This window comes from Leucoraja erinacea, chromosome 28 (assembly GCF_028641065.1).
Source record: "Leucoraja erinacea ecotype New England chromosome 28, Leri_hhj_1, whole genome shotgun sequence".
Taxonomy (NCBI): domain Eukaryota; kingdom Metazoa; phylum Chordata; class Chondrichthyes; order Rajiformes; family Rajidae; genus Leucoraja; species Leucoraja erinaceus.
The window spans coordinates 13,734,213-13,750,545 of record NC_073404.1 but is presented as its reverse complement, the minus strand read 5'-3'; the positions used below and the strand labels follow the sequence as shown (position 1 = coordinate 13,750,545).

Sequence of the window (16,333 nt, the reverse complement as noted above, 5' to 3'; positions counted from 1 at the left end):
AATCCCTGCAAGCAGAGGCCTGTCAACTCTGCTGCGTAATTGCCCTGAGCACTGCTTGCCCTGCACATGGATGTTTTACTCCATTACCCCTGCGTGTGATTTTCAGACAAGCGAAGCAGGAAATTTTTACGATTTAGATTGAACCAGAGGTTTTGGTAATAATCTGTGAACAAAGAGCAAATATCCAGAGGCATAACAGCTGCAGGGATAATCAGTCATCCCTCAGTGCCAGCAACTGCCCCGTCAGCTGAATGGATGGAAACCGTTTGACTGCTGAAGACTTACCTCACAAAATTGAACAGACATGCTGCACAGCCCAGCAAATTATACAATCATCACGAGACGCACACAGCTCTCCATCACAACTTCAACTAATCCTCAGGCATGGGCTCTCTGATTTACAGTATGCACCCTATGTTCATTGCAGTGATAAACTGTCTAAATCACCTCTTGCGAACTTGTGTCCATTTGTTCTACTGTAAAGGTTCAACTGGAGATGCCACAAATTCAGGTTTTCTATTTCCTTTTATAATTATTTATTGAAATTCCAGGTGTGCACTTCCTTCCCAAAAACCTTGCGTCCCAGTTTGTCACAAACTGGGATCACAATTTTCCAACACAGGTGACAATTCAAACAATACTTAATCAAAAGTTACATGTTCTATGCAATTTTCCTTTCTTCTTCTCAGAGCTGAATAACAAAAGAGCAGTCTCGGCGACGAGGGAAGAGATTCAGAAGGGATCTACGGGAGACCTTTTTTATCCAGTATGGTGAGTATCTGAGATACATTGGTTGGGAGAGTGGTGGAAGCAGAGTCACTAACAGCATTTAAGAGGACTCCAGATGATCACCCGAGTTGCTTAAGCATTGAAGACTACGGATCAAGGGCTGGAAGATGGGATTAGTACAGACAGAGGTGCCCATTGATTGGTGTGGACACGGTGGGCCAAATGGTTTCTTTCATGGCCGAGTCTCAAAGATTCCATGACATTCGTCGCTCTGTGCAGCAAGATCTTATGGCGTTGCAAATACATCGGGAACTTATATAGTAAATATAAATTATCTGATTAGGCTCACAATAGCTCACAATATGAATGATTGCAGAAGGAGGATAAACATTAAAGAAGAGAGACTTGTATTAAGAAAAGGGACTGTACTCTGGGAAGAGTCGGCACTTCCAGGGACTGTAGACCGGGGGAGTGTCAGCACCCTCAGGGGCTATACCCCGAGGAGAATGTCGGCTCCTTTGGAATTGTTGGAAACTGTTGGAAAACAGCAAAATACATTATCATAAGAATTTAACCTTTGGCTGGCATCTCACTCAGGGCATTGACTCTGCCCAAACATCCTAATTAGAAACCATCCGTACCATCAAAATAACATCTCTAAGTACAATTGGTGTCTTTAACTTGGAGTCATTAAAGTAATCTTGTGACTGCAAGCAGTGATGTCAGATTAGTGCGGCTTCTATAATTTTTGACATCCATTTTGTGGAAAGACGATTAATTTGGAATGGGTGCTTTTAGTCAACTTATTTCTTTATAACTTGGCACTCATTATCATGGAACTATTAAGCCACTCTTCAACAGAAATACTTGACTGTTTAAATGCCAGGAGTCCTTTAATATGCCATTTGGCTCTCCATGTGAAAAGCAGTGGATCTGCAGGGCTGCCAGCTCACCCTTATTTCATCTTTTACAATCTGGGCTGCTGTCAGCCTTGGCTTTCTGCTCCTGCCTGAACCATGTTGGCATCCATGATGTTTGTCAAATCTTCCTACTAATTACTATTCAATGTATGTGAAGATCTTTTGAAGTTGTCCACTTTTTTTAGAACCCCTATTGCAAGAGATTAAGTCAAAGAATCATCCAGTTATACAGTGCAGAAACAAGCCCTTCGGTCCAACTCATCCATGCCGACCAAGGTGCCTTCCTGAACTAGTCCTATTTGCCTCTACTTGACCCACATTTCTTCAAAATCTTTCCTATCTACAAACATATCCAAAAATATTTTAACCGTTGCAACTATATCCACCTCTACAACGTCCTCTGGAAGCTTGTTCCATATACCCACCACTCTGAGTGAATAACCTGCCCCTCAAATGCCTTATAAATCTTTCCTCTCTCATCTTAAATCTATGTCCTCTAGTTTTAGATTCCCCCAACCTGGGAAAAAGATTGTGACCATTCACCTCATCTATGCCCCTAATGGTTTTATATACTTCTGTAAGGTCACCCCATCCACTCCAGTGAAAAAAATAACCTATCCAGCCTCTTCTTATAACTCAATTTCTCGTGTCCAAGTAACATCCTCATGAACTTTTTTGGTACCCTTTCCGGCTAATGCCATCCTTCCCATAGATGGCTGATCAGGACTGCACACAAAACTCCAAGTGTGGTCTCACCAATGATTTGACCAGTTGCAACATGGCATCTGTGAACTTAATGCCATGACCGATGAAAGCAAGCATGCCAAACGCTTTCTTCACTACCCTGACCACGTGAGTCGCCATTTTCAAGGAAAGTGTACCCCTAAGCCCCTCTGTTCTACAACAACATGTCCTGCCCTGGTTTAACTTACCAACATGCCACTCAGGTTTCCTGGTCAGTGGCTTAGTGTCACAGGACCAGCATTAGACCTTTCATCTCAACCAGTCTGCTTCAACATTGCTAATTTGTGTCAATGTTAGCGTGATCTGAGGAATTCTGCACTGACATAGGTACTGGCTTCCAGATAAGATGATAAACTGAAGCTTCATCCAGTCCCAGGCTAGACATGGAACATGATTCAAGGCGGAGCAGCAAAGTTCCCCTCATGGCCGAGTCAACATTCATCCTCAACCAACATGTCCATAAGGTGTGAGTTTCACTGAGACACAATGCACTGCAGATGCTGGGTTTCAAAAAGACACAAAGTCCTTGAGTAACTCAGTGAGTCAGGCAACGCTAAAGAATTCAGTCTGAAGAAGGCTCCTGACGCGAAACGTCACATATCCATGTGAATTTCATTCCTGTTTTTGGGACATGACAGTTTTAAAACTGATGTCAATTAACTCTGTATCAATGACTCTGGGCTTCCAGTGTCTCTTGCATGCTCATAAACCATGACTGAGGCAGTTGCACAGGATTAACTTCTAACATAAAGATACAAAATTTTCCAGCAACACAGCCTTAATTCACTTCAATTTTTTGCCTCTTGATTTATGGGCTAATCTGTCAAAACCATAATCAGATTTAGCACCACAAATATTCTGACATTTAATACAAAGGCACAATTAAATATCTAGAGCAGCTAAACTACTGTAAAGATCTTAAGGGCCTGTCCCACTTGTGCGTCATTTATGCGTCCCGACGCACGACGCGACATCATTTACGCGTCACGCGCGCATGGTGCGTGGTGAGACGTTGTGGCGTAGGCAGTGACGCGCGTTCTAGCTCGTGGCACCCCAGGATTTTGGGATTCACAAAATCTTCGCGCACCACCTGCGTTACGCGCAAATGACGCCCAAGTGGGACAGGCCCTTTAGGGAACGGGTAAAGTTAACATATCTGGGAGGCTGTTTTTAAATATTACCATCAGAAGAACCTCCCTATTTAAGTAAGCTTCCCTAGTTCTGCAAATTTCCATGATCTGCATTCTCTCAATAGCCCTCTTATACCGTCTTTACCTCTAAATCTAAGTTTTTGACAAAACTTCTCATCACCTATCTTCATATGTCCTTGCCTTATACAACTGTAAACGTGTTGGTGATGTTCCGAAAGACATTTTACAACCATAGAGAGGCATTATGTATGCAAAAGTGGGTGTGTGACCCAAGAGAGAAGCTGACTTTACAGCAAGGCTCCATCTGCTCTCACACTTGGATGCAAAAGATTCAAGTGCTGTTATTTCAAGTTGTCCCGTAAAAATATTTTCTATTCTGCTGGTTGTGGCACTGGCCTGCATTACAACAGTGAATATATTTCAAAAGCACTTTATTGGCAGCAATTTGCATTGAAGCATCATTTTAGGGGCACGAAAGGTGATATAGAAATGCAATTCTAATTCAGAAAAATAAAAGTTGTTGCTATTGACTTCAGATGGAAATGATGGAGTTGCCTCTCATGTAAGACACAGTCATGTCCCGCCGAACCTGCAGCCTCGTCCCTCATAGTAAGCATTAATGCTTTGAAACCTCTACCACAATTGGGATTGTACTCCGGGGAACGTCGGCACTTTCAGGGATATACCCCTGAAAGACTAGCACCTTTAGGGACTGTACCCCAAGCAAATTAGTACCTTCAGGGACAGTATCCTGGGCAGAGTCGGCAACACCAGAAACTGTAGCCTGGGGTGACTTGGTACTTCCACAGAGTTGGCACGCATAGGGACTTTCACCAGGGAACTGTACCCCAGAAGATGTGGGGAGAACATTGGAAACAAAACCTAATGTTTTACCAGAGTTTGAAGCAGCTGGGATGAATTGTGTTTTCGCTGCCCACACAATAATTGTGTAACCACAGAGCACAGGAAGCTCCCAGTCAGGGGAGCTTGATACTTGGAGGATGAAAAGGATACCTGGGAGTCCAAATGTCACTTGTCCCGATTTGGGGCAATCTGTCAATTCCGAGGCAGGCCACTAGATGGAGTGCCACGTTGAAGGAAGGGGGTCCATGTCGGGACTGGGGGCAGGGGACACACATCTGGCTAGAATCACTCAGTTTATACTTCCTGCCAGCCTCTTGTGGAGAGGCACTGCCGAGAAGTGCAGCAACGTGCAATCCAGACCCTTTGCAGCTGGCGTGAAGTTTTGGGAACACTGTATAATTTTATTTTGGGAACACTGTATATTTGAGTCTTAGGAGAATAATCTGAGACTATAAGCTACAAGTCTACCCTCTCATGAAACCCTATATAATATTCCTTGGAGTTTAGAAGAATGAGGGGTTATCTTTTTCAAACATATAAGATCCTATGGGTATTTTGATGTCAAGCCAAATCAAAAAGGGCACATAGCTACAAAATAAGGGGCCGGTTGTTTAAAACTGAGGTGCCTAACAATTTCTTCTTGCAGAGGCTGATGAATCTCCGGAAATCCCAGTCCCAGGATATGGTGGAGCCCAGGTCAACATCAACATTTAAATTGGAGATTGACAAATATGCAAAAGTTTGAAGAATTGAGGGTTTGGGGGGAATTGTCACAGAAGAGGAGTTGAGGTGTGAACGTATTGAATGGTCGGGCAGGCTTGAGGGACCGAGTTGCCTTCTCTTGTTCCCATTTTCTTGTGTTCCTGTGTAACTGTGCTTCTCCACTGCAGGTGGAGACTTCCACAGACACGGCTGGAGTTCCAGCTAACCTTCTTTTATTTAGGTGCTCAATTCCCAGGCAGCACCGTGCCCCATCACAGTACCAGAACATCACAGACTCTGTAAATTATCTCCAAATCTCTCCTCTTCCAGTTCTTCAGAGTGGCACCAGAAAAGGCTCAGGGCAATCTGTTCACATTGACGTTTGACTTATACTGGATTACAAATAGTACTTAAAGGTACGGACAGAAATAACGCATCACAAGCCTTCTTCCTCACTGCTCTTCCTCCTCTGTAACAGTGGCACATGAGAGAGGGCCACAGTTACACAAGGTCCATGAGATCCTCATACACACAGGAGATATCTCTTGGTCTTGTTGACAAACAGCTGGGTCCAGTGCAGTGGCACTGCATTAAGCTGCATCCTTGCACTAAAGAGCAGCAGCATCCAGCACTCCCCTTCTCCTGATAGCTCTGCAAAAATTCCTGCTGGAATTGGCCAGTTTTTGCCAGGGGTCTCTTGCAGAAAGGCTTTATGGCGGGGCCCAATGCTCAGGATGCCAGAGGTAGCTCCAGCTATTCCGACAAGGCTGTCATGTGCCCTCATGAAAGCAGTGGGAATCAGGAAAAGGGCTGGCTTAGTGCAATTGTATGTGTATGATCAAAGATTTAGTGTAGGTCCCCCCATCAGTCCACAGAGGTAGTTCTAACACTTGGCCCTGCTGTGTGTCTGCGTCGTGAGCACTCTGCTCTGCTTCCATATTCAACGGTTTGCTTACTTCCACCTCAACTGCACTGTGAATTCAACCTAGAATCAGCACATTAAATGGACAGAGCTTACAAGCTGGGTTAAAAAAATGATTTACAGCAATAATTGAAGAATATTTGAATAGAGTTTCCTCAATTGTTACTGCCTGTTGCATCACATGGATTGGAACTTGAATCTGCAATTCTCTCCTACATTTGGACAATCTACATTCTCCTGGGTTACTATATGTGTGTTTTTGTGTTCCATATTAAAAACTGCAAGTAAGACTGCTAAACATGTCACAAACTACACCTCAAACATTTCCTTCCTGGGGGAATCAAATACCACTCCTCTGCTCAATAGTTCCCCAGACGTTGCAATCTAATTTAAACCAAACCCTGTGAAAGGTGCTGTATGGTTAAATTAGTCTTACTTTCCATGAGTGACATTTGGTCTTTGGACAGGACTTTCAATCATGTCCAACGAATGGAGAGAAAGATCTCATGACACAAGTTGAAGAGTACAGAATTCTGCAACTTACACAATTGGACACAAATTTTGGCAGCACATTTTAGTTAGATGTGGAAGATAAAGCTGATGAGATTTGCAGGATAGGGAAAAAAAGCCGCGTGCGTTTGCAATTGAGCTGCGTAGAGGTGACAAGACAATGTTAGAAGAAGGGATGAGTGATCTTTTCCACTGGTTGGTGAGATGGCACCAAATCAAGAACTGGAGAGCCGCAATGTTAAACGTTCATCACACAGAGGGTGGTCAGAATATGTAAATCTCTCCCAAAAATGCATTCAATATCAGAACGACAGGAATGATCTGTGCTGGGAACATGTAGTTTCCAGACATAGAGTGCAGGACTGCCAACAAGAAGGCAGAATCTATAAATCATTGTTAAAGGAAATTAGTTGTTATAAAAGGGGAACACTGGAATAAGGTGGTGGGGAGAGGCAATCAAGAGACCATAATTACACCAAAATGGTCTGAGAGATGCTTTTGATCAGCTGAATGTCATGTAACACCATTCTATTATTTTCCTCGTTCGGCTTGATCATTCATTGATTCATCTCATTCACTGTGGGATGTTGCGGCTACAGAATGTTGTTTGTGCCGATTTACACTGGTCACTGTGCTCAATCGATGTACCAGTGGAGGTGTTTCCCTTCACTTAAATGGACCAATTTCAAAATAGAAAGTTGACACATTTGACAGGGTTGATCTGACCTTACAGTGAGATGGTCATTCTCTGTATTTGGTATGCAGAGAACCCATCAAGAGAAAAGTCAGCGTTCAACAAACATGGGGCATCACCCACTATCCACCACCGGCTGCAAAATAGCACAGAGAGCATCCAATGAAAATGAGTACAGCTCTGACAGGGGTTCAGAAAACTTATCCTAAAAGATAATTAAATAGACAGCCACACTACAATGGCCGCAACTTTAAATAACCCATTACCCTGACAGTGCCTTCAATTCCACCTAGATCAAACAATGGCTAAAAGTTTGGAGTACTGTTAGGTGTTGGTCTCCTTGTGTAAGGGTGAATGTTAACATGTTAGAAACATTCAGAAAATGTTAACTGAATTAATATATGACAGGGCAGGCTGTGTTATAAGCAAAGATTGGACAGGCCAGACTTGTATCTGCTGGAGTTTAGAAGGCTGAGAGGGGACTTGATTAGTAGAGGATTCTGTGGGGTTTTGAGTGGGTGGATGTGGAGAGGATGTTTCCTCTTGTGTGAGTATCTAGCACTTTGGTCGCTGTTTAACAATAAGAGGTCACCCATTTGAGGACAAAGATGACGTGGCGGCTGAGATATTTTTCTACTTTCTACTTCAAAACGGGATTAAAGCAGTGCCTTTGAATATTTTAAGGTGTAGACAGGATGCCAAGTTGAAGTTACAATCAGATCAGTTATAATGATAAAGTGACGTGTTCCTGCTACTAATTCATCTTTATAACTTTCACGCTAAATTTTTCTTAAATCGTTAATCTTCAACGGAGCAAAGTTAATTAAATCTGATCAATGACTGTTCCTCACAATTAATAAATATGTTAGTTGTGATTCATTGGATCTTCATTAGATCTCCTGTTAGGAGGAGTTGCAACAAGGGTATCCGTCTGCAACTCAGTCGAAAACCTCTGGGCAGTGTTGATTGAAGCATAAACCATCAACCTGTAGAGTTGTACATGGTTTGAATAGTTAAAGCTAAGGAATGGAGGGGAACATCCAAAATTTTAGCCATTGTTTGATCTAGGTGGAATTGAAGGCACTGTCAGGGTAATGGGTTATTTAAAGATACGGCCATTGTAGTGTGGCTGTTTATTTAATTATCTTTTAGGAGAAGTTTCCTGAACCGCTGTTAGAGCTGTACTCATTTTCATTGGATGCTCTCTGTGCTATTTTGCAGCCGGTGGTGGATAGTGGGTGATGCCCCATGTTTGTTGAACGCTGACTTTTCTCTTGATGGGTTCTCTGCATACCAAATACAGAGAATGACCATCTCACTGTAAGGTCAGATCAACCCTGTCAAATGTGTCAACTTTCTATTTTGAAATTGGTCCATTTAAGTAAAGGGAAACAGCTCCACTGGTACATCACTACACCTGGCAGGGCGCTCCAGGCACCCACCACTCTATGTAAAAAGCCTGCCTCGCACATCTTCTTCAAATTTTCAGCCTCTGACCTTAATGTTATGCCCTCTAGTCTTTGACATTTCGACCCTGGGTAAAAGATATTCTGTCTGTCGACCATAGTCATACTTCTCATAATTTAATATATTTCTATTAGGTCTCCATTCTATCTCCGATGCTCCAGAGAAAACAATCCAAGTTTGTTCAACCTCTCCTAGTAGCTAATACCCTCTAATCCAGGCGGCGTTCTGGTAAACCTCTTCTGCACCTTCTCCAAACCTTCCACATCCGCCCTGTAATGGGGCAACCAGATACTCCAAATGAGGCGTAACCACAGTTTTACAAAGCTGCAAAATGACTTCCTGACTCTTATACTTAATATCTGTTTAATGTTTCACCATTGTCGTCTGAAACCTTTGTGTTGCACTGGAGGACAAACTGGAGTTAGAGCGGGGAAGGTTTCTGACGCTGCAGTCACTTTTATGGAGACAGGACGGACACGATCTCCAGCAAGGAAAGGGTGAAACGTCAAAGGCAGCAGTGGAAATGTCACAAAGCAGTCAGACTTCTGAGTTGCTGCCCACCCATTTTCTCAGCTTCACCCCATCGCAGTCTGGCAGCCAAAAGACTGTTGTGCAGTTTGTCACGTCCCATTAGCAGTCTGCACCGTGTGGTGCGCAGGACACAGGATGCACACAGCAAGGCCAAGGGGAAGGTGTGCCAAGTCGCACACAGCGGCTGGTGGAAGTGAACTCCAGCTTTCAACTGATTTATACGGAGCTGCAGGGTTCACAAGCCGGGGAGATTTATTTGTGTTTGTATATGAAGAGTCTGTGGAAGCTCCTCTTGGGGTTGCTCTGTGCTTCATAAAGCTTTACTGGCAGAATGCCCACACAGAAACCCTCCAGAGGTTATGGAGGGTGTCAGCTAAACTTGAAACTTTCTTCCTCTCTCTCTCCTCTCACTGGAGCTGTGACCACCTGTTTTTGATCCTATCGATGTACGCCTCCAAGCCAGATGCAGGTCACAATTGCCATTGGAAAGGAAACACTGATGAGGAAAAGGGGGGAGCTTGCAACTACCACCCATTATTCTGAGCATGGCCTCCCTGCCCCATCCTCTGTGCTTTTATTCAGGGATTGGCTTACTCACATCCTTAACTGGACGTGACCCCCTAATTCAATTCAAACTCGTTGAACTGGTGTGCATTTCCCATCTAATCCTAGATTCAGCCGTCTCTTCCTTTGCTTTATTTATTTTTAGCAAAAGACCACAAAACAAAAAGGAATTTAATTATAAATAACTTTCCCAGTCGAAAAACAACTTAATGCTGTCACCTGAACTTCGCACATTGACTGAAGACGCCTAAATAACTGTTGTGACTTCTTGCAAGGACACGGGTTGAGGTTTGTTGCTATTGCTAGACACAGAACGTAGGCGACTCCATTTTAGCTGACACTATATGCACAGCCCAAATTCTCCCCACGGATGCTAGAAATCTACAATAAAAGCAGAAAATGCTTGAAATACTCAGAGGGTTAGGCTTCATTTTAGGGAAGAAAAACAAAATCTCTAATGAAGGGTCTTCAACCTGAAACTTTGCCTCAGTCTCACCTCCCACAGATGTGGTCCAGCATTTTCAGATTTTATTGTGGATTTCCAGCATCTGTAGGGAAGCACACGCAGCTGGCTGAACTGCTGCCTCACAGCTCCAGAGACCGGTTCGATCTTGACCTCAGGTGCATTTCCTCTGGGTGATCCGGTTTCCTCCCACATTCCTTCCTCAAAGACGGCGGGTTTGTAGGTTAATTGGGCTCTATTAATAAAATTGCCCCCAATGTGTAGGGAGTGAATGAGAAAGTGGGATAACATAGAACTAGTATGAATGGGTAATCGATGGTCGATGGCCCAGCGAGCCTGCTTCCGTGATGTATCTCTAAACTACACTAAATCTGCCTATCATCCTCCCCTCCCATCATCTGTATATGACTATTATTTGCCAGGCTTTGTTCTGCCTTTCCTCTCTTCCAGCTTTCTTCCCCCCACAAACAGCCTGGAGAAGGGTTCTGACCCAAAACGTCACCTACTCCCATTCTCCAGAGATGCTGCCTGACCCGCTGAGTTACTCCAGCACTTTATATCTTTTTTTTGCAAATCAGCACCTGCAATTCCTTGTTTCTAAACTAAACAAAACCTATTCTCTTCAGCGTGTTGCATATTTATGACAACATGTTTGTTGAGAACTGTTCATTGTCCTGCTTATTAATGGTGAAAGGTGTTTATTTAAAATCTACATTCTGAAAGAATGATAAACATCCCTACCATCCAGCCCTGCCCTTGCTCTGGCCCGATGCGTCACTGCCCAATGTGCAGCCTGCAACTCCCTTCAGTGTACCAATGGGCAGAACTCCTGATTAATGCAAGTGGTGAATTCAGACCAGCTACTTGCCTGGTGAAGTGAGTCTTGATAGAAGAGAGATTTGAAGTGCTCACTGAGAACCACTCTCCAGTCCTGGCACTGAAAGTAGGAATGGTTGATATTGGACAATTTAAAAAGGTCTCTGGGGGCTGTGCTTCCCAGAACATGTCACCCTCAAGTTGCTACAAGGACCAGGCTGAAGTAACAAGCCTTCAGACCTCCATGTGATAAGGCTGAAGACACTGGGTAGATTAAAAAAAAAGGATCAGATGACATTCCAGCTGTACCTGTACTACTCCAGATCAGTGTCCCACTTTGGGACAAGTTGCTCCAGTAGGGATAAAGCACTGGCACCAGTCGGCAAAGTGGAAAATTGCTCAAGTACCAAAAGAACAAATCCAATCTGGCTAAATAACACCATATCTCGGCCAAATAATCAAATAAAATGATGAAAGGCACTGTAAACTACAATATCAATCCTGTGTGTGCCACCATGTTCAGGTTTTATTTCTTCACTTCTCTCCTTAAAGGTTTCCCAGGAATATTTCTTCTCATATCCTCACTGATGGAACTTAAATACCTTCAATCCTTCAGACTCTTACTTCCCACATTTTCAGATCCTAACTTCCTCTCTGTAATTTATAAATATGTGTTCTCTAACACGTAGCCATTGTTCTACATGCAGCTTACACCCTCGCTTTCATGTATTCATTTATGGGTGTTGGTCCAAGAATACTCCTTGAGAAGGTGGTGGTGAGTCACCTTCTAAAGCTACTCTATCCTTCTAGTGCAGGTGTTCCCTCACTGCTTTAGGGCGGGGAACTCCAGGATTAGGAGCCAGTGACGTTGAGTCAAGTCACGATGTCCACCAAGTCTCTGTACTCCAGGAGTTTAATACAAAGCCCCTTGACGTATATTTCTGGTTTAAAACCTTATTTTTTGTCTCTGGTTCTCATAACATATCTCTCACAATGTTTGGTAATCTCTTTAAAATCAATGCTGCATACTGAGTGGACAGCGATGGCTGGATTGTATCCCTTTATATAAATTCAGGAACCACTTAGTGCCCAGCTAGCAGAACCCCTCTGTCCTGCTTTGCTTTAACCTTCCCATGTCCAAAGATGATGAATAAGCATCTAAACCTCTGGTAACAGTTGGATGAAACTACCCTATGTCTAGGGAGCGGAATCATGATCTAGATGCACCCTGTTCCATACCTAAAACCCCAAACTGAGCACTGAAATTTTATCGCTGCACCGATTGGTCCTAAATGGGAACACGATCTATTAACAGCTTGATTTTGAAATGTGGAAAGGATTGGTGTTGGTGTAGGACATGGTGTTGCAGTTTCTTTGTGAAGAAAAGGACACGTACAATAAGACAAGGTGCATTTGATACCATATACTTAACAGAGTTTCTGACAACAAGGGAAACTTTGCTGTGTGAAGCTCATACAAGGTCATTGTGTTGGGATAGTTCTGAGAGCTGGCATAGACCTGATGGGTTGAACGTGCTCCATCTATATTGTTAAAAATATAAAACCTGCAAATTTTATCATGACACGGAGGCCATTCCGCCCCCCCCCCAAGTTCATGCTAGCTCTCAGATCAAATCAGCATATTTCCCTGCAACTTGTTCTATTTCACTTGCTCACTTTTTGATTTTCCTCACCACCTACACACACAAGGGGCAATTCACATTAATCAATTCACCTACGCAAACATCTCAGGGACTTGGGAGAAACCAGAGTACCTATGCGGTTACAGGGAGAACATGTAAACTCCAAGTGAACAGCAGCCGAGGTCAGATTGGAACACAATGCTACCCAGTTCTGGATGCCACAACACATACCATCTGGCATCATCATCATTTCATCTTATTCTTAATGGGTGCTGATTGATCACAGCCAATCAGTGAATCACGGAGGGTTCCTTCCACATGCAGTTTACACCCCCTCTTTCACATATTCATATATGGGCATTGGCCCTTAAATGCCCCTTGAGAAGGTGGTGGTGAGTCACCTTCTAAAACTGCTCTATCCTTCTGGTGAAGGTGTTCCTTCCCTGTGATTAAGGAACCAATGCAGAAAAGCAGAAATGGTATTTGGCCAGTACATTCTTCAGGCCTCTTCCCACTAACCATGTCTTTCTCTCTGATTTGCAGCACAGCTGCTGGCAATGTAACATTTTATTCAGGAAGGATAAGGATCCCTGACAGTCATAGACCTCTCCACTGTTTCCAACATCTCAACCTTGTTTCCATCACCAACTCGTGATACAAATCTTGAAGCTGGATGATGGAATCAAATGGAAATCGAAGATGTCGAATGGAAACAAATTTAAATAGGTTTCAAAGACCAATAAAAGTCTTTCAAAACTGCTCAACTTGTGCCGACCCAGGAAAGCACAAGGACCAAACTGCTGTAAATCGAAGGTTCCCAAATATCAGAGATTGGTTTCCATGTATATATTTTTTCTAAACATAGTAATCAGCATGAATTTCACATCAAAGATTTTAAACAGCTCAGTACCAGCATTTATGTAATTTATGTAATAGTTTTGCAAACCATCAAACATGTAAACTACCATCCATACTTAAACCAAGATATTGTTCATGCTGCGAGTGGTCATGAGCTAACGCCTGACTCAATGGCAGGAGATGACACTCTTCTTTTCAAGATGAAATTGTTGCAGAGTTTTGGGAAGGAGCTAGAGAATGTAGCATGGGTCTGCTCCTGCACAATGCTGGTGCAAGCTCAATGACCTCCTCCAGTGCGACATTATTCCAAACTACTGAATAAGAGCGAAAACACCTGATGACTCATCCTTAACACAGAAGTTGAACCAGCTAGCTTTGTGGAACATGTGTTTCATTTCATAGACTTTCAGTTACACACTTAGCTCTATTTTAAATTGGCTTCCAAGGCCTCTGAATAGTTTTCAATGAATGTACAACTGAATTGAGAATCAGATGCTGAGGGAACACAACCATTACACAATGTATAAAATCAGTCTCGGCAATACTTCACTAGCCCTAAACAGCCAAAACCTGACAGGGTGTTGACAAGTCTGTCACCCAATTGTCTAGTCATAAAAGAATTTGCCACAGGATACGATATTGGTGTGCTTATTTTGTAATAAAATCACTGGTTTCACATCACACTTTATTGCCTGTGGCAATTGTACTTCTTGTTCTAAATTGTTTTGCACTCTCCCTTGCTCATGGAATTATATAACTCAGAAGGCCATTTGGTCCATCTTGCCGGTCCTCACTCTTTTAAAGAGCTGTCCATTTAGTCCCCCCCCCCTCCTCTTCCCTAGCTGTATTTATCCTATTCCCTTTTGAAAGCTGCCATTACATTTGCATCCATTATCATTCCACAACATATATGCTACGAAGAAAAAAGTTCCCCCTCGATCTGCATCATATGTGTTAAACATCGTGGTCCAAAACATCAAGCAAAGCGACGAAAATGACCACAGGAAAACATTTAAATGCATGAATTAAACTGTACGAGGACCCCACGCCGAGAGCGGACTGTTACACAATATTTTTGCTTTTTGTGCTGATTAGCGCTAGTAATGGTGTTTATTGCTTCAATCATTCAATGGCATTTTATTGTCACATGTACCAAGGTACAGTGAAATTCCCTTTCTGGATACAGCTCAGTAAAAGTCTTACTACACATAAGCACAATCTTAGTTAAGTACAAGTGCATAGGAATAGTACACCGAGACAGTGTACAAGAGTCACATGTTTTGGAGCGATTTTATATGATTCAAGTTGTTATAAATGTAGAGTTCTTAATGGCCACGGGGAAAGCTGAAATCACACCTGTCATTATCAAATTGAGCAAAGACTGAGATAGCATGTGGCTTAGAAAGAGTAGTGCTGGAACAGGCCAGGGTTGAAGCAAATCTCTACAGATTCTGCGCAAGAATTAAAAGGCTGCAGATGGAGGGGGTGGGGTCATGTTGGGGAATGCTGTGTTTCCAGTTCTTGTTGGGAGCCATTAAGATGGGCAGGTGAATCAGAAACACTGGGTTCTGTCTTCAGTCTCGCCACATCTATTTTTCCGTACCATTAACTGAGGCCTGAGTTAGCTGCTTACAGGTGCAAGTAGCCTGGACGATGGGGAGAAGATACAAGCCATAAAAAATGGAAAAGACATGGTGATCAACTTTAATTCAAACCAATGAGATCAGGAGCAAGGCTCTATCAACAGACAGCCAGGTTAACAGGTGATGATGTAGAGCAATACAGGTAAAGCTGAGGCTGTGCCTGATCCTGCCCAGTCAGCCAGTTCAGAATTACCTGGATGATTCCAATCTTCAATAAAGTTAAAATGAATGGACAAACTTCAAACCCTTTCAAGGCATTGTTTCAGGAGATAGAGAATAAGACCAACATTTTGGAGTAGATGAAAATAAACAAAAACTGCAGTACTGGAAATTTGAAATGAAAACGGAAAATGCTGGAAACAGCTGGTGAGGTAGCATCTTCAGAGACTGAAACTGATAACATTTAAGGTTGAATTTGAGGAGAAAGGTGGAATAGGGGGTTAGGGGGTTGTCAGGCATGTGTCTGAATTTTCAGAAGACAGATGTTAAGGCCGTCAATGGCTAAAAGTAAGAATCTTGAATGGGTAATTATTTGACATAATTTTCAGCACAGACATTGTGGGCTGAAGGGCCAGTTCCTGGGCCATACTGTTCTATGTTCAGTTGGATAGGAAACAGGGTATTCCAAGAATCACTGCTTTAACCCCTGGTGACGGTTCAGTTAAGCCACTGGGTTCCTTCACACCAGAGTGAAGTACTCAGGGCTTAAATCCACTGAATTGCTATTTCAACTTTGTGCTTTAATGTTCACCACCATAAAGATTGTATGAAGGTGGTCCTTTGTGCTCACAGATTCTACTGTCAACACTTCAATGCATCATTTCTGATCAGAACAAGGATGTTCAAGAGGAGGGTGACCAAAACACTCAGAGGTAATGATGAATATTGATCATTTAACAGTGCACCCAAATCCAGAGCAGTCCTACTGTCCCAAGGGCATCTTCAAATCCCACCCAGCATACGCAGGTTCCGTCACCCCTCCACTGCACTTTCCATAGTTAGCCACTAATATAACGGCTTAGTGGCTTAGTGTCCAGCATCAGGGTGCGCAGATGGAACAAAGGTCAACTCACTGGGCAAAATTATACATTAATTTAGAGTGTGCAAAAAACT

The 16,333-nt window shown here is 43.0% G+C and overlaps 1 protein-coding gene across 1 annotated transcript in view; it reads right to left on the bottom strand.

The window, feature by feature from the left end:
• Nucleotides 1-16,333, bottom strand: part of smg6 (SMG6 nonsense mediated mRNA decay factor) — a 299,932-nt gene that overhangs the window by 42,480 nt on the left and 241,119 nt on the right. The window lies entirely within an intron of this gene.